At 33.5% G+C, this 26,866-nt stretch overlaps 1 protein-coding gene across 1 annotated transcript in view; it reads left to right on the top strand.

Annotated features, from left to right (window-relative positions):
* Nucleotides 1-817: 817 nt before the first annotated feature.
* The window catches only part of LOC113514283 (zwittermicin A synthase ZmaJ), a 47,183-nt gene continuing 21,134 nt past the window's right edge, over nucleotides 818-26,866 (top strand). Inside the window, exon 1 of the mRNA XM_026898329.3 lies at nucleotides 818-999. The gene's annotated coding sequence lies outside the window, so the exon portion shown is untranslated. The remainder of the gene's footprint in view (nucleotides 1,000-26,866) is intronic.

Below are 26,866 nucleotides of genomic sequence, written 5' to 3'. Positions count from 1 at the left end.
TACTATAACCTGCCCAGGAGTATGAAGAATAATTGTGCCAAGTTTCGTTAAAATCCGTCGAGTAGTTTTTGTTTCTATAACGAACATACAGACAGGCAGACAAAAATTTTACTGATTGCATTTTTGGCATCAGTTTCGATCACTAATCACCCCCTGATAGTTATTTTGGAAATATATTTCATGTACAGAATTGACCTCTCTACAGATTTATTATAAGTATAGAAGATTACATTTTGGATAAAGAATAAAAGTTGTAATCGCACTAAATTTCAAGTACGAGTAATAGGGGGAAAGAGATTGTTAGCAATGGAGTTTGATAGCCTCATTGCTAGCAATGTGCCTTATCAGGTCGACCTCCACGTGATTCTCCCTGGAAACTATCGTGAACAATCCTTGTTGAATTCATCACGATGGGCAAACAGACCTGCTTCATCTTTACCTATCATCCTTCACTGGTGCCCCGCCGGTGTATAACGATAGTGCGGGTGGGGTTACCATTCCATTATCACCCATTAAAAAAAAGTCCGAGTAGTAGTTTTTGCGTAATGCGCACACAGACACGGTTTGGTTACGGTTTTATAAATAAAAAGTTATATTATGTAGGTCTTTTTTGTATATATTATATTACGTATTTAATATAATTAAGCCAAGAGTTCAATTAAACAATAGTATTTAAAAAAAATTAAAGTAAAAATAATATGAATAAAAAAAAACAAATCTCTGGAGGTAGCCACGAGAGGCACGTGCGTTGTTCTAGGACGCTCGAAGCAAGCGAACAATTAGGCGCGCAAGGACTAGGTATATAAATTGATTGTAGTCGTCCGCGCCATTCAGTCCGCCGTTAAGCCGTTTATGTGCCAATGCACTTGCATTGAACAAAAAAGAATATATAATTCGTATTTCGAACGCGTGTATCCCGCGAAAACGTTGCGAAAGTGAAAAAGTAAGGATTCTTTGTGTTTGTGTTTAATCTGTGGTGTAGTGGTTAACGTGAAATATGTAAGTACCTGTAAATATTTTAATTTTTAAAGATATATTATATATGTATCTGTCTTTGATTTGTATGAAATAATATTAAAAAAGTTATATTCTATTTTTTTTTTTTCTATTTACTTGGCCCAATCAATAAACAATATTGTTTTTTAGTTAACTGATAATACATTATGGCATTTTTTTACTTTTTTTTATAATTTATATTACTGAATACTTAAAAAAAAATACGAAAACATTGTTTACTATATGTGCTAAGTATAATAAAACAGAACGTATGTAATTATTGCTTTTAAATTAAGAATATAATTTGAATGGACAAAATTTACAAAAATAAATATGAAGTTTTGTCTATAAGTTAAATACGCATTATTGTGAACTGATTATAATAAAGAAAACGCCGGTTCGTGTTGAAAAATTATACTGACAGTTAATATAAAAAAATGAATAATTAAAAGAATACAATATTGGAAATACAAATTACAAAGGAGCTTGTAACACGCATCAATTGATAGTATAAAAAATACAATAGAACTTACTTTTTTCAACCGACTTCAAAAACAAAGAGGTTTCAATTCGGTTTATGTCACTGTCAATTGCAAACCAAATTAGATTTACAATACACTTATAGATTAGTAGGGGAGACCGAGGAAAATTGAACCAAAGGTAGGTTGAAACAATACAAATTTCTGGAAATCTAAAAGCACTAGCAAGTTGGTAACTTTGCTAATTTTAACCTCCTGCCACCCGCTCGGGTGCTCAGTATTCGTTCATGTACCATGATCGACGCTTACACCGCTATTAAATGTCAGGTGAAAAAATACATAAAAGTAAGTTTTCATCATAATAATATCTTTATCAAAATTTTTATTAATTAACTGTTTTAGCCTAAGTGTATTATGTTATTTGCCAGCTTATGAATCTAAGATTTAAACTGCAATAAAGATTTTGCATGACTGTGTAGTGTAACAAAGTTATATCAGCTCAAACCCAATGGCAGCCGACTTCTGTACCCTGGGAGAGTTGAAACAGCCTGTTTCAACTCACGTCGTTTGCATTTTGTTATGCATTGGTATTTTGTTTTGGTCGTGCGACCAGCTTTAACAAAACTAACGTAGAATTGTTTTTTAAAAACTATACATCTGTGCTTGATAAACACCACTCGGACGCAAAGGACATCTGGAATGGTGAAGAATCTGGAATAACAACTGTCCAAAAACCAGATCGAGTCATTTCCAAACGAGGTTAAAAACAGGTCAGTGCCATGACCTCAACAAAAAGAGGCACTTTGGTCACCATCGCGTTAGCTGGTAATGCAATAGGAAATTGCATTCCACCAATGTTTATAATCCCACGCAAGCGTTTTAATGATCATTGTATTCGTGATGGGCCATCTGGATCTATTGGAGTAGCCAACGGATCTGGATGGATCCAAGAAGATGATTTTTATTTATTTCTTGAACATTTTAAAAATTAAGTCCGGTCATTCTAAAGATATTGTAGTTCCGTTATTGCTGGACAACCATGCCTCACATACTGCTGTAAAGAACATTAATTTCTGTAAGGAAAATGGAATTGTTTTGTTAACATTTCCACCACATTGTACTCACAAACTTCAGCCCATGGATCGAGCTATCTTTGGCCCTATGAAAAAAGCTGTCAACAGGACATGTGATAACTGGATGCACTCACACCCAGAAAAAGTTATGACAATATATAATATTTCAGGGATTATAGAAATAAGCTAAATGAACAATGGATCCAGTGTATGGAGTGTAAGGCATGGGCACACCTGGAATGCACTGAAGGCAAAATATCTTATGTGTGCCATAACTATTTGTTTGACTAAGATTTTTTTTTTTTTCTATAAATGTCAGTGTATAATTATTTGCTATTTTTTTGTTTCTAAGATCTCAATATTGTAACTATGAGACTGATAGTACAAATTAAGAATAATTGTAACTTTAATATAACATTTACTTATAAATCTGTGTCCCTTAATAATGGATTGCTTCCAGGTAATAATTGTTTCAACTCTCCTAGACCAGTGTTTCAATTTATCTCAGTAAGAGGGGAGTTGATACAAACTCACTAGTTGTCTTTAAGTCAACTTTTTATGGGTAAAAAAGAAATAGTAGCAGTTTTTGTCCTAAACATTTATTAGTTAGTTAAACAAGGTTTAATTTAGTATAATACAAGTTAATTTCTATCGCTTAATTAAAAAGTTATGGGTCTCAATATAAAAAATGGTTCAACTCTCCTCGGTCTCCCCTACCATAGAAATTTTATCGAAATTGTAAGATTAAAGTAACTGATTTTGTCATAATTGAAGTCAGTTTTTTTGGGATACAATCTTAAATACAACAATAAATTAAAAATATAAATTTTATAAAAAAATAATAATAAATAAGTCTTAAATTACTTTGAAGTCGGATGAAAATATTTATAAATTTTATCACAGATGTAAAGAATATAAGGTGCACAAATTTAATATTTAAATAAATATCGAATATATGGATACTCAGAAACATTGTATTTAAATATAATATGAGTACCATCATCATATTTATAACTGCCCACTGCTGAATATACGCCTTCTCCATGTTTTGCTAGTAGTCGCGATGTTTGGCAGATGTGTTGGAAATTGTCCATCCCTCGACCGTTAAGCTCTTTTAGTCATTTCTTACAACACCCACAGGGCAGAAAGGGGTAGCCCGTTATATACCGGGACCATATGGCAATACAGTCGTGTTTCAACCGTGAAGCAGTTGTGTTTGCATGGCTGTGTTTCGGTTTGATGGGTGGGATATGACGTGAATTTACTCTTTGAATTTGAATTTACTCAGGAATGGCAACGCATGGGGGGTATCATGGGCGAAACAATATACTCTGTTATGTCCATGGTACTGCTCATGTCTACAGGCGACGGTTACCACTTTCCATCAGGTGGGCCGTCAGCTTGTTTGCCATTCTAAGTTGTATAAAAAAAAATAAGTCTAAAAATTATTTATGAACATTTCATACAAACCGCGCGCTAATCAACATGATTTGTTAATTTAAAATAAATGTTGTACCGTCTGCTGGTTGTCACTGTATTTATCCAAATAAAATTTAAGTTAAAAATAATGTATCATAAGTCTATAAATAAATCTACTTGAATGAATAATTTTGTTTTAAATAATGGATTTTTTAAAATTTATTTAGACTAAAAAAATATTTAAAGATCCGAAATTTTAAAATACTATTATTAAATTAAATCTACTGTTAGTTTTACCCTATTTATTTATAAGTTCAGTGAAATACAAATTAGAAAGGACTAGGTTTGACAATATTAGCTATTTATACACGAAATGTCTAAAAAGATCTCAGTTTTTACATTACTGGCACATTGTTATATTTTTTATCTGTGGAACATTAAGAAACTTAACATAGATATTAGCTGCCTATTTATAGAATATAGACGTCAACAGAAATAGTTTGAACAAGACTTTTGTACAAATCTGTGTCTATAACAAGTACTGAAATTGCGTAGAGATGTTGCAAATCTGTACATCTTTTACCGAATTTATCATGGGGAATGCTCTGAGGAATTGTTCGGATTGATACCTGCTGCTGATTTTCACTACCGTACCGTACCGTATGTTGTTCAATGCTCTTTCTTCCACGCATAACCACTCTTTGGAGTTAATTTCTAGCAGTAGTATTTCTGAACCGATATGATATCATAATCTTCGAGAAAAAAGCATATTTCTATATAAAGGGCGACAGCACACCTGCAACGCTTCTGGTTTTGTAAAAAGCTTTTAAATTGTACTATTATTCTGCCACTACTTTGTCTGTGTTGCTTTCAGAAGGTGACACATCGCACCAGATTTTAAATTAGATATTCAGTAACACTACTAGTCCAGTTTGATACAGCACTTTTTGCGTGTATATATAATATAGTAAAACCCTCATACCAATCTTTACGAAATATCTCCTATGTACAAACATCGTTCAATTACTATATTATAACATTTTTTGTAGATGTCGTGTCGTCTCGACATAGAATGGGCCACCCTTTTCTTTCCCTTTGGTGTCGTAAGAGGCGATTAAGGGAACTTAATGGTCAAGGGATGGGCAGCAGCGTTCTTTTTAAAACATCATCTTGCCATGTAAAAAGCCTTTTACCAAGCGTGGTAACTACTGGCGAAACACCCCATATGAAAAAGCCTATTCAGGAGTGAACACTTAACAGCTGGTATGATGACCAATATAGATGAACTGTGATGAAAATACATTCAAATTTTCATAATTAGCACAATTTATTATAAAGTCAACGACACAATGAAAACCAGTCCATTCATCTCTGTATGTGGGTTTTTTATTTGGGTTTTCCCTATTCTCAACATCCATAGACGTGATACGTACTAGGAAATGTGGAGGCAAAGCGACCAAATGACTCATTGTTTGTTGTCAAACACAACGACAGTCGGTAAAGTACATAGATCACAATTACGTATTAAATATGACGTCATTTTTGCGAAGTATATTTAATGAATGAATATTAAATATTTAACGATAAAAATCTAAGATTTTTCCGCAAAAAAAATTGTATAGTCAATCACTAGCACGAGAGTAGAGAGTAATATATTTTACTACCAATTAAAGTATACTCTGTTAAGTCCATGGTACTGTTCATGTCTATAGGCGACGGTTACCATTGTCCATCAGGTGGGCCGTCAGCTTCTTTGCCATTTATTTATTTATTCATTACTACATATATGTGTACATGGCGGACTTAATGCTAAAAACATTTTCTCCCAGTCAACCATAGGGAAGTGTCAGAATACTCGAATGCGGTACTACTAATTATTGATATACATACATACTAAAATTTCATATATAAACAAATAATTATATATAATTAACAAATATACTTACACATATATAACATATACTATATTATACACGAAATTGAGAATAATATAAAGCACTTACTGCTCGGATAAAGTAAAAAAGTGAGCGTGAACGTTTTTTTTTTAAAGACGGTTTAGTCGGTAGTCTCATAATGGAATCAGGAAGCGTGTTCCAGAGTCGTGAAGAATGTAGGAGGAAAAACTTCTAAGTTCTAAGTTGCATACAAAAGTATAGCCTTTGATTAGAGTAAATATTATCGCTGTAATTATATTATTTACTAGCTGTATGCTCCGGCTTTGTCCGTGAATATCATGATGTTGAGTGTCCTATAACCTTCCTTGAGAAATGAGCTATGTGTGTAGCTCTGGGAGAATGTACTGTAGATTGATTGCTGGATACGTGAATGAAGGAACACTTGTAATTATACAAGACATTTTTATTAGGTATTTCGGACACAATATTATAATAAAAAAAAAACACGTCTGTTCGGCACGGTAATTCAAGCAAGAGGGTTGCCATGACATAAAAATAAAATATTAAATATCTGTTGGGTTGCCAACACTATGAAGAACAAAAGTATTTTTTTCCGATATGCCTGGCGGTTTCAGAGATTAGCGCTTTCAAACAAAGAATCAAAATATCAGCCGTTAACCGTCCACTGCTGAACATAGGCTGCTCCTATAAGGGGTGTTTTCCAGTATTTGCCACGCTTGGCAGGCGAATTAGCAACTACAATTAGGCTTTGATAGCGTTCAAAGAGGGACCCTGCTGCCTATCCCTCGATCGTTAAATATTATCTCCTTTAATATTAATTTATTATAACTTAAGAATTATCAAAAGCAGTTGATAAAATCTATTTCATCTTTAAATATTTATAACAAAATTGTGTAGCTTTTAAAATTATAACTAATAGTATATTTTATGAAAAAAAAAACGAATAATTTCAACCATGACAAAATATATCCATGAACGATAATTGGAAATAATTGAAATTGAACGCAAAATCGTAGTTATACGATAGCACAGATAATATAATACTGTACGATAGTAAATTGTGTTTTTGAACAAACAATTTTTTCCCTAGCAAAGAAGGGAACAAAAAATGCACAATTCAACACAAAATATAAGTAACAACAACGCTATTGATTGCAAAAAATAATGATCAGAATTGGTGACAATATCGCGTCACATTACTACACAGAAAAAAAAAATAAACGTATCGATTAATCTCCTCCTTTCAAATTACGTTTAATTATTATATTTCTTACAACTTTTATTTTGTTTATAGTTTATCGTACACACTATAATAATACATATATAAATAATACATAATAATACATATATAAATATGACAGTGGAAAGCAAATGTACAAAGGCGAGCTTAACTCTACAAGAATTTTATTTCACCAAACCCATAATGGAAATAGAAACCATAATGGAAAAGGAGTATCAACGTCAATGGGTAGAGCGGTGTATAATACTGTGACAATTTGCCTTATTTGTAACTTAATAAACTTATTACATGATCTAGAATGATATGCATATATTACACAGCCCTATTGTGTAACCTTGAAAAGGGCGCCCTGAGGAGAGCCCTTGAACCTAGATCAAGGTTGGTCAGTATCATTTATTGTCAAACTAGTTTTTAAATTGCGCATCTACGCTAGCCTTATACTATATTATTTGTATTTAATTTCACTTATTGACACGCAACAGTGTAGGTGTTAAGAATTTATATTCTAAAATCAATACATATACTTAATACCATTAAGATTATGTAGTACAAAATAGAACCGACTTTAAATTGTTCATTTCTTAATATAGTAAAATATATCTATCTATAAATATAACTATATATTTATAAATATATATTTATATTTATAGATAGATAGATAATTTATTTGCATTACTTACTGTTCGATTTATATTAACATTTTTCTCTTTTATTTATTTCATTGAGAACCGAATAAAAGGGAAAGTATAAGGATTTACTGGATTCCGTCTGCTGCCTTTTCTTTAGTCCCAGGACACTAGTTTTCAGCCTTTCGGAAATTTTCTTCCTTTACACACACCACACGTCATTAGTTCCTTTTTTTAACTGTCAATAACTAACAATCGCAGGGGGGAAAGGGATTGTTAGTAATGGAGACTGAGAATCCCATTGCTAGCAATATACCTAACCAGGTCGACATCCTCGCGGTTCCCCCTGGAAGCTATCATGGTTAATTCCTGATTAATTCATCACGATGGGCTAACGGACCTGTTTTCATTGTCATCTATCACCCTTCACTGGTGCTCCGCCAGCGTATCCCGTTAGCGCAGGCGGGGTTACCATACCATTTTCATCCATCAAAAAAAAAAAAAAACTAACAATCGCATTTCGTGCAACAGAGGGCGCTTGTAGTTATACAGCATGAATAGGGAGGGAGTTGTAGAAGGAATTATCGGTTCTCTAACGCTAACAGTATTCAAATTACAACAAATATACATAATAAAAAAGAGATAAAAGAATATTTTTTGCATTCGTAAAAGCGAAATACATAAAAGAAGTTACTTACATTTTTTTTTATTTCATGCGTGTGCCATAGTAACACAAAATGGTCACAACTCAATTTATTGTTTTGCCCTCAAAAGAGCAAAACACTGATATTCAGTTGTGGCCAAATGTAAACCACCCTATAGACTGCCATAAAGAACGGTCCTAAGCCACCTGCATCCACTGACTCCCTGCAATACATTTCAGGTTGTCACTCTATTTAGTAGGGAGGGTCGTCTTACACTACGTTTGCCTTACACAATTTAATATTTTATTAAATAAATATTAAATAACAGATACCATTAGAAAAGGGGTAGTTAGAGGTCAATTTCTATCAGATTCAAGCGCTCAAGCAATAAATATTTCACTACATACCTATTTTTTTTAATGCATGATAATGGAATGTAACCCCACCTGCGCTATCGGTATACACTGTCGGAGCACCAGTGAGGGATGACTGGTGAAGATGAAAGAGCAGAACAGTTAGCCCATCGTGACGAATTCAACGATAAATTAGTCAAGACGGTTTCCAGGGGAAACCGCGTGGAGGTCGACCTGATAAAGTATATTGATAGCAATGGGGACTATCCTCCCCATTACTAACAATCTCTTCCCTCCACTACGTACTTATTAGGTATCTATTAGCTCCCTTTTAAAAATATATTTAGTTTTAGATAATCTCATTGATGGTGGTATATTATTCCAGTATTTAATAGCCTGAGGGCCTACCATGAAATGTTTTCCGAAATTTCGGAGCCAAACGAAACAGAAATTTGATGTTAAAATTACATAATACATGCCGTTTGGAAATATTAAAAATGTTAAAATATCGTTCCTTTGGGCTTTTATGATAGGATGTATGACGAACGAAATGTTAAACTCCATTAATTGGTCCGATTTTGGTATAAACAAAAACACGAAATCGAGTCCGAAATTTCGGAATTTCATTTCATGGTTATTATTAGAAGTACCTATCTACACTTTGTTAAAACAACTCCTGTAACCGTCAACGGTTTCAGATATTTCGTAGAAAACTAACAATTAGATACACGAATTGCAAACAATAATAAGCTAGAATTAGACGAATTGCAATTGTTGTTGTAATTCTGTTACCGATACGGGGAACTTCAAATTGCCTTGATTTTGTAGGTCAAACTCGGAAATGTGAATTCAATATTATTTGTTATAAATATTTAATTGGTTAATTAAATATTCATACATAATATAAGAAGTTGCACCTTTCTGAGAATGGCCTACAATATTAAGGCATTTCAAGGTTATTTTACTGAAATTCGGTCGCTAAATAATTGCTCTATTTTATACAATTGTACCCTCAGATTTAATCGTACAGACCAATTTAATTAATGCGAAACACGTTAAATAAAAAAGATAAAGTCAATAATCGAATGTTTTCTCGATATTTCAATTATTAGGTTTGCTTTAGAATTTAATTCTGAAGTTTCAAACTCAACTTTCGTGCACGTGTACGACTAACACGTGCGTACAATACACGTGCATAATTGAAAGTAAAATAACCATAAAGTATTGGAACAAATGAAATTGTGTGATTGCGATAGCATTTCTTTCATTATTTTATTATTTAACTAACTGTATCCCGTGTCTTTACCTGCGTGAATTAATATATAAAGTATCCTATCTGCTAAGTTAAGATACAACCTACCCATGTCCAAAATTTTATTAAAATCTGTTCAATAATGTTTGCATGAAAAAAATCATATATATATATTTTTTAATAAACGGCCTGTTTTAGATATTATATTAGTGACAAGTTTTTGAATTTGTTTGTCAGTTGTCAATTTTTTTATACAACTTAGAATGGCAAACAAACTGACGGTCCACCTGATGGAAAGTGGTAACCGTCGCCTATAGACATGAGCAGTACCATGGACATAACAGAGTATACTGTTTCGCCCATGATACCCCCCATGCGTTGCCATTCCTGAGGACTCAGGTGTTATTCCTCTGTACCCTGTAATTTCACGCCATATCCCACCCTTCAAACCGAAACACAGCCATGCAAACACAACTGCTTCACGGTTGAAACACGAATGGGACAGAGGTACTCAAGCAAACGACTTATGTACAGTCTCCCTCTGGTATGCATACTCTACTTATAAATCTTAGTCGCAATAATACGTTTTAAATAAATTTACCTGTATTACGCATATGTTGTGATTGATATTAAACAAGTTTATCGTTTATCTATACTAATATAATAAAGAGGAAAGCTTTGATTGTTTGTTTGTAATGGATAAACTCAAAAACTATTAGACCGATTTTCAAAATTCTTTCACTTATAGAAAGCTATATTATCAGCGCATTATATTATTATTATTATTAAAAGACGGGCTCTTACAGGTAGAAAACCCTATGACACTGCAAACTTTCTATAATATTTTGTGTTAGGCCTTTTTAAAAGATTGCTTCTAATTCCTATATCAGAGGTAGGAATTTTAAAATGTTCTTTGTAGCGATGTTTTTATACCTTCTCAGGACATAAAGTTTATTTTACAAAGAAGATATATCGTTTATATATTATATGAGTGGGCTACAGCCACAAATTAAGTGCTGCGGCGTTTCTTCCAGTGAGAGCCTTTGTTAAAAAACATATTGTTTTTACTCAAAAAAAAAAATTATTTAAAATAATTTTTTGAAACTTCTTAATCAAGAATTTTGAATTAATCTCGGCAATAAAAGACAGCTATTATTTGCTGTTTTTCAGCACATAATAGGCTATAATTAACAGTATACTCTGTTATGTCCATGGTACTACTCATGTCTATAGGCGACGGTTACCACTATCCCTCAGGTGGGCCGTCAGCTTGTTTGCCATTCTAATTTGCCAAAAAAAAATTTCATCCATTTAAGAAATGTTCTTAATTTAATTAGATGCGAAGGACTCTCTTAGCAGTCAGCAGGTTACTATTCGATATATGTCTAAAAAATAATATCCCGGATGCATCATCGTCGTCTTTTAACTTTAAGGAGGCCTTCATCAATGATAAGGCCAAAGTTGTGATGATTATGACAAAAAAATGTATGACCGCACCTTCTATATATATATAAACTAGTTAAACAAGTAATTGGTATTTACGTATGTATGTGCTTATTATTATTAAATGTTATAAATTCTTTATTGTATAACCGGTATATAAATAATAGAATATGGAAAACTTTATATACATGCGTAGTGTAGGTAAAAATTATTTCTAAACAAGCGATAAATTTTAATACGAACAAAAATATAAAAAATGTAATATACGTAGTTCTTTCACTATATAAATCATTGTGGGTCAAAATTATTATAGGGGCCAAAAAATAATTTGTGTATATTTTTTTCTCTATTAACATAGTTTAAGAGTATACTGTTTCGCCCATGATAACCCTCATGCGTTGCCATTCCTGAGGACTCAGGTGTTAGAATAGATAGATAGAAATAAATAGAATAATAATGGCCTGCACTATCAGTATATGTTGGCGGGTACAAATGAGCGAATGAGTGAGAATGAAAGCAAACCAATTGGCCCGTTGTGATGAATTCGACAATAATTAACTACAATGTTTGCCATGGGTTCCCCATGGCAACAATGCATGGAGGTCTATCTAATACACTCTATATTGCTACCAAAAGGGCTGTTAGATACCAGTACAGACAATCAGGGCCGAAGCTAGACTTAAGTTTAAGGTAGGGCAAAAGAACTTTTTAGTAGGGCGAAAGTCATAATTAAATGACTTCGAAAAATCGAATCTATCTAATTTTCTTGAGATCTTACATTTTAAGGTAGAGTATTGGGCCTTTTAAGGTAAGGCATTGCCTCTAAATGTCCCCCTCCGCCTGGTTACAGCCATTACTGATAATGCAATTAAGGACGTTTGTCAGTTGTTATTGTTGTGGTGATTATAATGCGTGTCCACATTTCATCGAGCATATTAGAATACAACATGGCAGAGTGAGAGTCTACCGCAGTCACTCGAATTTTTTTTTTTATATAATATAGGGAGCAAACGAGCATGCGCCTAATCAGATGGTAAGTGGTTACCGCTGCCCGTAGGTATCTGCAATATCAGGTGTGTAACCGATGTTTTAGAACGGAATATGCTCTTTTCTTCAAGCATTAATTTGAACGCTCAGGCTGTGCATTCCATAGCTCCCTGTCAAGGTTTTCCCTAGAGACGGCAGTATGGGGCTTTTAAAAAAGGGTGTGTTAAAAGTTTTTTCAGGGTCGGTAACACGCATGTGACAACTCTAGTGTTGCAGGCATCCATAAGCTAGAGTGACTGTTTAAGACACGGACTGTATTGTTGTTTGCCGCCTTTGTGGTAAAAAAAATCAATGTCGTATCTGTTTGGAAATACTGCTGCTGGGAATTGGTAGCATGGTTTGGTTTGTTATCGGTGTTTTCTATCACTGTAGAATTAATTGTAAATTGAAATTGACATACAAAGTTTTCTCGGTATCGGTTAAATTCGAACTTTTTAATGGGTAATAATGGAATGGTAACCCCACCCGCGCTATCGGTATACACCGGCGGGGCACCAGTGAAGGATGATAGGTGAGAATGAAGCGGGTCAGTTAGCCCATCGTGACGAATTCAACAAGAATTGTTCACGATGGTTTCCAGGAAGAATCACGTGGAGGTCGATCTAATAGGGCAAATTGCTAACAATGGGGCTGTCAAAATCCATTGCTAACAATTTCTTTCCCCTCAAATTCGAACTTACTCTCTTTAAATCGGAGTAGTATGCTATTGGGTCACACTTAACTTATTTATACGTCGCACTTTTGTCAAAAGACATAATAATAAAAAAAAAAAATTACGGAAATGTAGTTTTTCACTACTATAAACAATTTATCGTATGTAACTTGTTTTTTTTTTTTCATAAGACGATATTTACGTACTGTTAAGTCAATGTAGGAAGTACCGTATGTCTTGAAATATAGCCACTTTATTTCGTCATATGGTACAGGGTGACATTAAGAAAAACTAAGAATGTACCCATGCAATAGAGTGTCAGAAATTTCGAGAATAAAAAAGAAATTCAAAAACCTCAAGAAGTTAAGCCTCCTATACTAACTTTACATGGGGATATAACAGCTTCATCGTTACAAATAAACCCTACCAGTTCGATCTCCACGCGGTTCCTCCTGGAAACTATCTTTAGAAATAGAAGTAAAAATTTATTATTTCACAAAAACACAAACTATGGGCCCCACACTAGATAAACCTGTATCGTGGGCACCCGACAAAGATTAACAAATCACAATCTGTTATAATAAAAAGTACATATTGAGCTGGTATTTTGGTTAAATCTTCTAGAATTCGTCACGATGGGCTAACTGTCCTGCTTCTATCTCCACCTATGACTCCTCACTGATATCCCGTCAGCGTATACCTATAATGCGGGTGGGGTTACCGTTCTATTTTCACCTATTGAACAACTAAAATCTGAACACCATATAGTAGACTATGGTAATGACTAGAAGGAGACTTTGTACAAAAGTCGTTTGCACTTTTATCCCATTCGTGTTTCTACCGTGAAACAGATTTTTTTTTAATAGATGGTAATGGAACGGTAACCCGTCTGCACTAACGGTATACACTGGTGGGGTACCAGTGAGAGGTGATAGGTGAGGATAAAAAGGCAGGTCAGTTAGCCCATCGTGACGAATGTAACAATCAATTAATCACGATAGTTTCCAGGGAGAACCGCGTGGAGGTCGACCTGATAGGGTATATTGATAGCAATAGGGACTAATTTCCCCATTACTAACAATCTCTTCCCCCCCAAGCAGTTATGTTTGCATGGCTGTATTTTGGTTTGAAGGGTGCGATATGGCAGTGAATTTACAGAGTACAGATGAATAACACCCGAGTCCTCAGGAATGGCAACGCATGGGAAGTATCAAGGGCAAAACAGTATACTCTGTTATGTCCATAGTGCTGCTCATGTCTTTAGGCGACGGTTACCACTTTCCATCAGATGGGTCGTCAGCTTGTTTGCCATTCTAAGTTGCATAAAAAAATGTACATAAAAGCACATTGGGACAAATTCTTTTTAAAGGGATAAAATTGTAAAGAAATATATAAAAAAAAAAACAAAATAAAATGTATCATCACCTATATGAAATATCTTCTATGAGAAAAAGGTATAAATTATATGTATTTATTACCGAGTAATTTAATTGCAACTCGTGCTTGTGATTATTAAAACGACATCGTCTCGCAGACGCCATTTCCTGATGTATGTAATGAACTATACGTAAATACGATAATTTATAGTTAGAGAGTAAATCACTGTGTGCTCCTTTACCGACAACCTAAATGATTTATGTCGTATTTTCTGTCTTTTTTCTTTGTATTGTACTTTTTATATTTCAATATGATGTTTTCTTTTATTACCATTAAATTTAAGTATGATTTTCTTAATATCAGTAATATGTGCTAAGTTGGGATATAACTTACACGTGTTCCAAATTTAAATCAAATCGGTTCAGTAGTTTTTACATGAAAGAATAATATACATTTATCCATCTACCTGTCCATCCATTCATCGTTAAATATTTTTGTACTTGCAATATAATAATAGGATAAGCATGTAATAATAATACTTAAGCCATATTTAATTTTAGTACATTACTACAGTGTACAGTTAGATATCAAAATTTCGTTTTTATTATTGTCATAGAGTATCTACTAAAGTTTTGTTCACACAATACCTAGATATTCACACTGAAAAAAGAAATATATATGTAATTTTAATAATACACTAGTGGTTTGATTATAAATTTAATGATCATAAGCATAGAGTCGTGATTTTATCAAAAAAATTGGTGACCCATATGCACAAGTTAATTGCCAAAACCTTGCTGTGTCCGTTCACTTCGGAAGCGGGCAGTCAAGGTTTGATATAACCTGCCTACCTACTGTTTACTTGCACTAATGCACTCGAATGCGTTTAACGGTTACCTAAGTTTTTTAAAGATTTAAAACATAAGTAGTAATAATTGAAGGAAAAATTACTCGTGATAAAAACATAATATTTATTGAAATATTTTTTTCTGTTTCCTGTACCAATAAAAAAAAATAAAACTCTATACACACTAATTATCTTATTAACTATATTCTTAATTAAAAAAAAAGAAAGTGTTCAAATATTAATAATTATAAAATTAACTTGTAATATATTTTACTTTTTATGAATAAATTAAAATAAGGATAAATCTATTACCTACAGTTGAATTTTGGCGACGTTTTTCGGTAAATCGCAAGTGCCCGCTACTGCCACCTACCGGGCTTATTTCTTTCTATTGAGATATAAATCAGATAGGTATTTTATTCTTCACATTAGAAATAATACATTTACAAATATTCATTAAGAGATTAATTGAGCGATTTCAGATTTTAGCGTTGATAAACATCGTGACACGGAGTTTTTAGCTTTATTTATAATGATTAATTTTGTTTAGCCAAATAGGTTTTTTTATTACATTATTACATTGCATATATTCTGTCGTTTATTATTCCTTGTAGTTTGTTAGTAAATTGGACACTATGAATGAGGCTTTATTGTTTTGACCATCTTGTTGTGAGTAGACAGATATATACTCGTATATTGACGGTGACTGACCGGCATATTTTGCTAAATATAACCAACCTTGTTGTTTATATAATAACAATATTATACATATTATAATATAAACGTTTTATCTAAATAAGTATTTTGACAGGTACTTATCTAATATTAATCTGACCTTTGTAATTGGTAGTGTTTTAATTTTATGAAACAGAATTTAAACATAACGAATGTCTGTGACCCCGTAGCTGTTAAAAAGAAAATAAAAAAAATAAAAAAACTGATATGTATATCCGATACTGTGTCACAGAGTATACGACGATACAGAATATATAACTAATAGTTAATAACCTATTAATGTCATGAATGTGAAAGTTTATAAACATGTACGAATTAAAATAATTATATTGACTTTTAATAAACTCTTGCTCGTTCCTTGTTCACCCCAGCCCGATTGGACTTGGCTAAATCCAGAGCTGTGTGAATGACGCTTTATAACATAACTAGATATGTAGGTAATTAATCTCATATGAGTTTTTTTTTTATCTTTATGACATACTTATCATCATTATCATACATATCAGCTTTTTACGGACCAATGCTTAACATGTTTGTAAAGATGTTTGAATTATGTATCTAAAGTTTATATATTAGTTAATAAATTTTGTAATTAGAAGGGGGCCCAAGACTTCAAGACACAGGGAATCCTGGTGTGAAGTTTTGGGAACAAATGTAAAATTGAAACATGTATTTTTGGATTTAATAAATATTATTAAAAAAAAAATTAAAATAATTACATTGGTGACCTACCGACCGCAACACGGATCAAGAAAAAATGGAACTACAGACTAGCGGAACCGACACATACCGAGTAGCCGTCAAGATTCCACCATTCTGGTCTGAAGAACCGGAGGTATGGTTTGCGCAAATTGAAGGTCAATTTATTTTGTCAAACATTACGGCCGACAGTACTATTGACTTTTAAAAAAATCTTCTTGATAATAATTAACAAAATGACAGCTATCATCTACGCCACACTACGACGTGCAGATTGTAAACAGTACAATAAAATCGTAACCTATCTACTTAGCACTACTTACCATTCATAGAACAAGTGTATTGATGCTATGGCCTTTGTCACAGGGCCTCAGTCAATTGTGTTCGCTCTTGCCTGAGGTCGGTGACCCATATGTCCTATAATACGTAATTACCAAAAACCTTGTTTTGTGTCCGTTCACTTCGGACGTTTACAAGGTTTAATACAGCTTGTAAATTTTTTTTGGAAAACGGTGGTTTTTTTTTATGCAACTTAGAATGGTTATAGCATCAATTAGTCTGAAATTAAACATACATAGCTTGTACTATGAATATTTGATAGACATAGGATGTTTTCTATAACACTCGGAGCATACTCATTTTATTTGTAATGTGCTGGAATCAGGACCATCGGAACTACAACCAATATAGCACAATGGCCATTATATGGCAAATATGCATCATATACATACATACATATCTGTCACGCCTGTCTCCCATTAGGGTAGGCAGAAACAATGGAACGCCAAATGCTTCGATTCAAACAAACCTCTTCCGCTATGCATCATATATATATTAAAATCCCAAATTATATGGAAAGAAAACGAATAAATTAATTTTGTGTCTTTCTATAAAATAATAATATACCGCCATTTTTAGGTTTATTTTTGTTTGGCCTATTACCCGGCTTGCGATTACTAAAAATTAAACGCAAATGAATTTACACTAAATAATAACCTTAATTTAGACAGCATGTTTTAACGTGGAAGTAGGTAGGCCAGAAATAAAATTATAACAACTTATTTACTTCCGATTAACTTCCCATATAATCGTTGTAATTTGCTTACTCATAAATATTCGGGTGAGACCGTGAATTACGGCATTAATCAATCAAAGAGTTTTAGTTTTCATATACCTCAGTATCATTTCCTCTTCCTTAATATTATAGTTGAATCAAGAATTTAAACGTAGATTCCAATCAGTAGGGTTACAAAACTTATAATGCTTAAATCTTCACTGTGATCAATATCTAATTGTCATATAGCTAATGAAGGTCACAGTTTTTCAAAACTAATATCGATTTTAATGATTACACCATAAAACATTATCAATGAGTAACGCACTTTCCACGGATTTTTAAATTAAAATACAGTCAGTATTTTATTTTCAAAAACCGTACGATGCTGGGACCAGTTGATATAGGCACATTTAGAGGGGAGCGAGTTGGCTGTGTCCATTCCAGTATGGTACGATGCGACACCAGAATGGAAACTTTTTTGCTTCGTAATAATATGTGTGAATGTATAAATGCGCTTTTTCAGGAACCAGGCCCCGTCTTGAAAAAATTTTTTAATGCTACCTATCGCTAGTATCATAGAAGTAAACTAAAACGTTTAAAATATTTTTTTCCTCAAATTCATATCTATTCGCAATGTATGTGAGTGTTGCATCTATTGTTTATTATTAAAAATATATCGCTACAATATATAAATATATCCAGCAGTAGTCTTTCCGAACCGACACGACATCATAACCTTCAAGAAAAGAGCATATTCCTTTTGAAAAGGCCGGCAGCACACCTGCAATGCCTTTGGTGTTGTGGGTGATCATGGGCGGTACTTACCATCAGGTGAGCCGCATATTTGTTTGCCCACTGTGTTGTAAAAAAAAACAAAACGTAAATCTGCGCATCTTGTAGTATTTCACTCCTTGTCACATTTGAGGTCAACTCTCCATCTCGCGTGCGCATTAAACATTGGAATATATTGCACCTGCTTTCCCTACTCTGACACGTTCCTCGTTCACCCCAGCCCGATTGGACCCGGCCAAACGCAGAGCTGTGTGAACGGCGCTTTATAACATAACTAGATAGATAGGTAATTAATCTTATATGAGATTTTGTTTATTTATCTTTATTACATACCTATCATCATCATCTTCATGCATATCAGTCTTTAACTGACCATTCCTGAATATAAGCCTCCGACTTGGGGGGTTTTGCCAGTAGTTGCCACGCTTAGTAGACGGATTGGCAACCGCAGCAGGCTTTAGAGATTTTTTTTATACAACTTAGAATAGCAAACAAGCTGACAGCCCACCTGATGGAAGCAGTACCATGGACATAACAGAGTATACTGTTACGCCCATGATACCCCCCATGCGTTGCCATTACTGAGGACTCAGATGTTATTCCTCTGTACCCTGTAAATTCACGCCATATCCCACCTTTCAAACCGAAAAACAGCCATGCAAACACAACTGCTATAGAAGATTTAAGAGGGACGCTGCTACCTAACCCTCGCCCTCTGTTAGTCGGCTTTTACGACACCCACTGGATAGGCAGGGGTGGGCTATTCTGTGTCAGGACCACACGGTTGCATGACATGACATGACATACTTATACTCCTACTATAATTATTAGAAAAATATTAGTAAGTAAATAAGCAAATTTTCCCGCCAGCAAAAATTTGTAAAGGTTAATGAGACCATGAAATGTCACGGCCTGTCACGGAAATGAAGCTTGACGACCTAGCATTATGGTCCATTTATTAATAAGCTACCCGTGTACCAAATTTCATTCAAATCTATACAATAGATTTTGCGTGAAAAAGTCACGTTTATGAAAATAGTTGGTTTTTGTCTGCGTCTGCTATTTTGACAAAATTAACACCCAAAAAGATAAGCCCTTAAATATAAAAAAGAATCATTATAATCCGTCAATTACATCATTGGTGCTTGTTTGACTCTTGTGTTTAAAAATAAATACACAAAAGAATACACGATCAAATTGATAACTTCCTTCTTTATGTAAATGATGATGAATATTATATAAATAAAGTTATAAATACTTATAATTGTGAACTTCTTTTAAACGTTGCTGTTTTCGTTCGTTCGTTCGTTCGTTGAAAAACAACAACTAAAACGTCTAGTCGAGTCGCCTGAAGACATTTTTTAGACATTTATATTAATTAATTATTAGATATAAACATATCAACTACTTGTGGTATAATACCTGCTACCATCATATCATCTAAACGATCTGTCATTATTAACATATGTCACGATTTCATTAACATTAAATGATTTACATCTATTCTATGTTTTAATTTTTTTTAATGGATGATAATGGAACGGTAACCCCACCCGCGCTATTGGTATGCACCGGCGGGGCAACAATGAAGGATGATAGGTAAAGATGAAGTAGGTCAGTTAGCCCATTGTGACGAATTCAACAAGAATTGTTCACGATGGTTTCCAGGGGGAACCACATGGAGGTCGATTTAATAAGGCATATTGCTAGCAATGGGGCTGTCAAACTCCATTGCTAACAATCCCTTTCTCCCCTATGTTTTAATATTATATTGTTATTACAACACTGCTGTCCACTGCTGAATATAAGCCTCCCCCTTGGGGGGTTTTGCCAGTAGTTGCTACGCTAGGTAGGCGGATTGACAACCGCAGTTAGGCTTTGGAGATGTTTTAAGATGGACGCTGCTGCCCATTCTTCGCCCTCCTTTACGCCTCTTACGCCATCCACGGAAAAGAGTGGCCTATTCTATGCCGTGACCGACACGGGAAGTAATAGATATATGTATGTACTAATGAATAAGATAATAATTTTGTTCCGTCTTTTTTTATGCAACTTAGAATGATAAACAAGCTGACGGCCCACCTGATCTAAAGTGGTAACCGTCGCCTATAGACATGAGCAGTACCATGGACATAACAGAGTATTCTGTTTCGCCCATGATACCCACCAAGCGTTGCCATTTCTGAGGACTTAGGCGTTATTCCTCTGTACAATGTAAATTCATTGCCATATCTCATCCTTCAAACCGGAACACAGCTATACAAACACAACTGTTTTACGGTAGAAACACGAATATTGCAGAGATGCCCAAGCAAACCACTTTTGTACACAGTCTCTCTTTGGTATATTTATAGTCATGAATTTAAAATAAAACAATAACGGTACTTGTCTGATATATTTTTAGAATGTTATTGCAACCAGCACATTGTTTTACATTAAAATTAAAAAAAAAAAACCAATGACCCTGATGTTGTCATTAAAAAAACCGACGCGAAGTCACAGAAAAACGCAACCTTGAGTTCATCTAAATTAATAGTTAATCTTCTCCACTCTTGGTCAACACAATCTATTCAGCTGACTTGAAAAAGAAGAGGTTCTGAATTGTACTGTTTTTCTATATACTTGTTTTTGTAAATGTTACGAAGTATCTTCAGTAATCTTGAATCGATTTTGATGTTTGAATTTTTTTATACAGCTTAGAATGGCAAACAAGCTGACGGCCCACCTGATGGAAAGTGGTAACCGTCGCCTATAGATATGAGCAGTACCATGGACATAACAGAGTATACTGTTTCGTCCATGATACCCCCCATGCGTTGCCATTCCTGAGGACTCAGATGTTATTCCTCTGTACCCAGTAAATTCACGCCATATCTCACCCTTCAAATGGAAACACAGCCATGCAAACACAACAGCTTTACGGTTGAAACACGAATGGGACAGAGGTACTCAAGCAATCGCTTTTTGTACAAAGTCTCCCTCTGGTGAGGGATTTGATTTTGAATTACAGATCACTTCCGAGTAAATTTGTAACGATTACAGCTGCTTACATTAGTTACAAATTTATTTTGTGGACACAGACTTTTAGAAAATACCTAGTCGTAAAAATTTGTTTTATCCTTTTCTACGTTACATAAATCATTGTTACATCGATGGGAACTTTAATCCCCATTTCTAACAATATACCCTGTGATGTATGTGTGATGATGAATATGGAAACCATTGTGATTAATTCTTGTTAGATCCGTCACAAGGGCTAATTGACCTAACTTCATCCTCACATAGGGGGGAAAGGGATTGTTAGTAACGGGGACTGAGAATCCTATTGCTAGCAATATACCCAACCAGGTCGACCTCCTCGCGGTTCCCCCTGGAAACTATCATGATTAATTCCTGATGAATTCATCATGATGGGCTAACTGGCCTGTTTTCATTCTCACCTATCACCCTTCACTGGTGCTCCGCCAGCGTATCCCGTTAGCGCAGGCGGGGTTACCATTCCATTTTTACCCATCAAAAAAATTCATCCTCACCTATCACCACTCATCGAGTTCCGAATTATATTAGAATTAGCATGTATTTTGTATCTCCTATAAAACCTTTTCAACTAACTTCAAAAACGGAGGTTCTTAATTCGGTTGCATTTTTTTTTATGTTTGCTATCTTATAACTCCGTCGGTTTTAACCGATTTCGATAATTCTTTTTTATCTGAAAGGATATACTTATACTGGCCATATAGAAATTAAATAAAATTAATAACGTAATTTTATTTTTAAATTAAAATAACTGGTTTTGTCATAATAGAAGTCGTTTTTTTATGTGATACTTCTGATCTTTAAATTTGTTTAAAGATCAGAAGATAAAAATAATTATTGTATTGTTGTTATTTTTATATAATAAGATTTAAAATTAGGATATGCGTCATACAACGTTTTTATCCTAATTTGCAGCAAAGTATACTTAAAGGGTTTACGTGATAAACGTTGGATTTCCTGCACATCTAAAGGAGTGTGATAAGTAAATAATACGGTACAGCTTATTCCATGCACCTGCCATAAACATTGCGTAAGCACCAAGGCTAACTGCTGGACAATGTTGCGTAACAGTGGCAGGTAACTAAGTACCGTGAAGCAGGTTAAATGTTTATTTGGGATTATTTTCACGTTTTACTTTTTATTAACTATTGTTCAAGTTAAAGATTTCATTCCTTAAAAGGTCAACTTCAATATTACAAAAAAAATATTATGAATTTGAAATTTTTAATAAATATAATAAAATATGTAATTAGGTATAAAATGTAATTATTTTCATGTGTTTTTTTTTTATTTGTTAATCCAGTTTAAGCATGGGAATTTCATGAACTTTGTGTGTTTTTCGTTTCTGACAATTGTTTTGACTCAGTCCGGAACAAAGGTATGCGCTCTGAAGAAGAGTTTCGGATGAAGTTGAAACATTCGTCGGAAAGGGCAAACGCAGTAAGTTCATAAAGGGGGGAAAAGGGATTGTTAGCAATGGAGTTTGACAGCCCCATTGCTAGCAATATGCGTTATTAGGTCGACCTCCACGTGGTTCCCCCTGGAAACCATCGTGAACAATTCTTGTTGAATTCGTCACGATGGGCTAACTGACCTGCTTCATCCTCATCTATCATCCTTCATTGGTGCCCCGCCTGTATAAACCGATAGCGCGGGTGTGGTTACCATTCTATTATCATTTATTAAAAAAAAGTAAATTCTTAAAATCTCTGTTGTACATTCATCTAGAAAAGCAAAAGTTATTTATAGAGGTCCTTTCCTCAACTTTAATATGATGTAACTCTCATCGCGGATTTAAATCTCTTTTTTCTAAATTCCATCTAATGGTATCTGATATTTATTTATATATTTAGAATACAATATCAAATGGAGGCGAATGTGATGGACAGACACAATCCATTTTATTTATATTTCTTTTTATTATTATTTTTAATAAGGAATTTCGCGACTGACTCTTGGGCACAACAGAATATCAGTGTTTTGGTCTTTTAAGGGCAAAGCAATAAACTGAGTTGTGACCATTTTGTGTTACTATGGCACACGCATGAAGGAAAGGAAAGAAAGAAAATTGTTAGTTTCTATATTTTGTTTTTTTTTTGTTTTGTTGCTTATTTTATTTCATTCTTATATCTCTTTTACTGTTTATTATATGTAGGTTTTTTTTATTGTAATTTGTATGCTGTAAGTAATGTAAATAAATTATCTATCTATCTATCTAAATTGAAATAAAAAGCAAACAAGATTTTTTGTTTAGTTCATATATTTGGATCAGCCTCTTTAATAAATATTAAGTAATACAGATTCTGTCTAATAATTAATTAAGACTATTTTTAGGTCATAAATAAATTATACAACGCGAATAATATTATAGTCAAAGTCAAGTAGCATTTTCGGTCAAGAACACATCAACACGAGAATCCTATTATCATAATAGGCATCGTTTATTGACCTACGTGCATTAATAGGATGAAAAAGCGTATTATTTTTCTCTACTGGATACAGGTATAAAGTACACGTATGTATGCATATATCTATTTATATACATATGTATGTATGTGTGCTAAGCGTGGCAATTACTGGCAAAACCCCCCAAGGGGGAGGCTTATGTTCAACAGTGGACAGTTAAGGGCTGATATGATGATGAAGATATCTTTTCTCAAACATGCTTGGAAATATAAGCATTATTTTGACAATCTTCTTAGAGATAAATCAAAATTGCCGTACTGGTTAGATACATGCGGGCAGCGGCCGGCAAAAGTTGTATGAAAATCCATATCTGTCGTGTTTTGCGGCCAGATAAATTACTATGTAAACTCATATCTGTCTTGTAATTTAAAAATTCAATGACCTTTTACTTCGAAACATGGCTACGAAGGAGGTAACTAATAAAAGGTTTTATTTAAGTTTCGAACTGGCTTGCAAATAGAAAGCTGTTTATTGAAAAAAAAACAAAGGAACATAATGGCGCGTGAAAAAATATTATTGTTCGTTATTCGTCATTGAACTTAAAAAGTAAAATTGTGTTTTTGATTTCCGCACATTGTTTGAGAAAAATACTATACAAGCCTTAGCTACAACTAGGCATTGATGGACTCACGTATGTGTGCCTCGGCTACGCTTCGGCCCACATTTTCACGTTCGTCCATCAATGCCTCAGTTGCTGGCCGCTGCAGTAATGTACTATTGTATGCTTATATTTCTTAGCTTCTATAATTATCCCCGTTAGTAAGGATCCTTCGTAGCTTATAGTTAATCGTGTCATGACCATTTCTATGGGAATAGGGTTAAGTAATTATTATGAATAAAACAATGCTCACAGAACCATAGACAAAAAGCTCACTATTTGTTTATAGTAGTAGATTATGAAATGACACTTAAGATTTATGATCGAAACAAGTTATTGCATTTTATCATTCAATCTTAGAACAATTTATTTATTTATTTATTTATTTATTTACACTTTATTGCACCAAGTAAAAAGAGAAATAACAAATACAGTAAATATTAATGAGAAGTGATACAAAAGGCGGCCTTATCGCTAAGCAATCTCTTCCAGACAACCTTTGGGTAGAGGACATTGAGAAAAAGACAAAGAGTAGGTGGCGCACTATTATATAAATATTATCATATACAAACATATATAAATACATACATACATATATACACATACATATATAATATATACACAATTAAATATATACATAACATACATACATACATACACATACATATATAATATATACACAATTAAATATATACATAACATACACATACTTAACAGCATACATACAACAGAAAAAAATGATGAAGGAAAACGAAGAGAGAACACAGGAAAATAGTACTAAATACAATGTAAGATATCCTAGATTTAAGACTAGGTTAAAATGTTTACCAGATGCAGACTTTGTACAAAAGTCGTTTGCTTGGGTACCTTTATCCGATTTGTGTTTCAACCGTGAAGCAGTTGTTTGCATGGTTGTGTAACACAACTTGTGTTGTGGTTTGTAGGGTGGGATATGTCAGTGAATTTACAGGTTACAGAGGAATAACACTTTAGTTCTTAGGAATGGCAGTGCATGGAGAGTATAATGGGCAAAACAGTATACTCTGTTATGTCCATGGTACTGCATATGTCTATAGGCGACGGTTACCACTTTCCATCAGGTATGCCGTCAGCACGTTTGCCATTCTAAGTTGCATAAAAAAATGTCAACTAATTGTTCAATATTATGAAAAACTTGATTAATGAGATAAAGTTGAACCGTCTTATTCATAAAACTACAAAACTTCTCAAAAATCTATTTTAACTATAGAAGTGTTTTGACCTTTACTTTTGCGCTATTTTCTTAATTTGACAGACGGTGACAAAACACTCTACTAACTAAAATAAGTATATAGGACGTTTTAGTTTTTACGAATAAAGGGGTAAAGCAACAATTAATCAATAATCTAATTAAAATAAATTTCTACTAGTTTACCTGAAAATGTCGTTGATAAACGATAAAAAATCTTTGAGTGTCCAATACTAACACGGTGTATCCAACTTATGTTTAATTTTTTAAATAGTGTTTTTATAGAAAAAAAATGTTTAATTTCAATAGTAAAATACCTATTAAAAAAGCTATAGGTACATGTATAATATACCATACAGTTAGACAGTATGTTTCACCATCAAGATCGTAATTTTATAATTCCGGTGTCATTTATTATAATTTTATGAATATTTAAGATGTTTATTAAAATGTTATTAAAGTCTATGATTAAATGTCAATGGAATATTTATGGTCTCGATTGTCACTATGTTATGTTATGGTTGTCAAATCACATCACGCAATAATAGCTGATAATAGTGTTGTACATTTGGTTTGGTAATTCCGTTCTACAAAATAATGAGGTTTCAATAGTAATAAAATTTATATGGTATTAATACGTAAGAGAAACCTTATAGGTGAAAGGAACTCCTCCTTTTGGGGGAGGTAATTCTATAATATTTTTTTGTAATAGAGATTGCTGAATCTTATTATTATAAATGATTATGATCTAATTAATCTATCGCCGTGTGGTTTTTTTTAATGGGTGAAAATGGCATAATAAACCCGCCTGCGCTAACGGTATACACTGGCGAGGTACCAGTGAGAGGTGATAGATGAGGATAAAAAAGCAGGTCAGTTAGATCATCGTGA

Source organism: Galleria mellonella, unplaced genomic scaffold (assembly GCF_026898425.1).
Source record: "Galleria mellonella isolate WM207_F2 unplaced genomic scaffold, CSIRO_AGI_GalMel_v1 utg35, whole genome shotgun sequence".
Taxonomy (NCBI): Eukaryota; Metazoa; Arthropoda; class Insecta; order Lepidoptera; family Pyralidae; genus Galleria; species Galleria mellonella.
The sequence above is the reverse complement of the archived record's forward strand: the minus strand, read 5'-3'. Positions and strand labels throughout refer to the sequence as shown.